Below are 1,336 nucleotides of genomic sequence, written 5' to 3' on the forward strand. Positions count from 1 at the left end.
CAACACACAAGTTTTTACCCGTCCATAACTCTTTGCACACATCAACAGTTCAACACATCTTTGATCTTTTAGATAATTGGGTTTCGATTTTTTCTATATTTTTATAATTCTCCCTCCCTGAAAATTTGTCATTTATTTTTATTTTTATCTATTTCTATAAATTTGTTATTTTTCACTTTTATCTTTTTTAGTAGTGACTTTTATCTTTTTAGTAGGAACTTCATATTTCACTAACTTATTCTCACTCATATTTTATTATAAAACTAATATATAAAAGTAGGACTCACATGCCACTAACTTTTTAAACCCACTTTCTATTAAGTATATTTCTTAAAACTCATACCGGGTCAAATTGTGATAAATTATAAGGGACGGTGGGAGTACATTTTTTCAGTTTGGTAGGTTCTAAAATTTCTGAAATTTTGGTTCGATGCACACTATATATTTTTCTTATTCAAAATCCAATATCCAAGAATTATTTGGTATTTCAAGTATCTATTTTTTATATGAAATTTAAATTATGGAGTTATGAAGAATTGTAATTGTAATTTAACTCTAAATCCAAATCTAAATCCAAATTTTTCATAGTAACAAACATTGGATTTGAAATTGAAAAAGTTCCAATTCCAATTCTGCATGTCCAATTATATATGATATCCAACGGTGCCTTTATGGATTTTGAAGTTGGCCTAGCTAATTTAAAGCTTAGGAGCCTCTATGGATTTTGAAGTTTGTTTGGGTAACTTCAAGCATAAAATGAAGCCTATGTGGATTTTGAAGTTGGCCAGGCTAACTTAAAGCTTAGGCCACCCGCAACGCGTCACGCGGGTGGCTCGTAATCCGTCATGCCAGGACGAGACGGCGGCGAGACGCGTTGCAGCGTCCCGTCTCGTCTCCAGCCCGCCGAGACGGATGGAGAGACGTCTCGCCACGCGTCAGCGCGACGTGGCGCGCTCCGACGCCATGCGTGACGCCCACTCGCCGGCCCGCGAGTGGGCATCGTCACGCTGACGCAATAAATCATTTTTTTTATAAAATTCGAATTAAAAAAATTAAAAAATGAAAACCGGTAATATTAACGTTAATATTATCGTTTTTTTCTTTTTTTTAAATTTTTTTTACTCTATAAATACTCCTAAATCATCTCCATTTCCTCTCCAATTTTCATCATCATTTCACACACAAAAACACATCTATTCTTCCCAAATTATCTCCATTTCCTCTCCAATTTTCATCTAACCTCTCATCACAAAATGTCCGGCGATGGAAACTCTGGTGGTGGCTGCTCCGGCGGGTTCGACATCAACGCGTTCGGCGACTGAGGGGCATGTACAAT

This window comes from Salvia splendens, unplaced genomic scaffold, assembly GCF_004379255.2.
Source record: "Salvia splendens isolate huo1 unplaced genomic scaffold, SspV2 ctg112, whole genome shotgun sequence".
In the NCBI taxonomy this organism is placed as follows: Eukaryota; Viridiplantae; Streptophyta; class Magnoliopsida; order Lamiales; family Lamiaceae; genus Salvia; species Salvia splendens.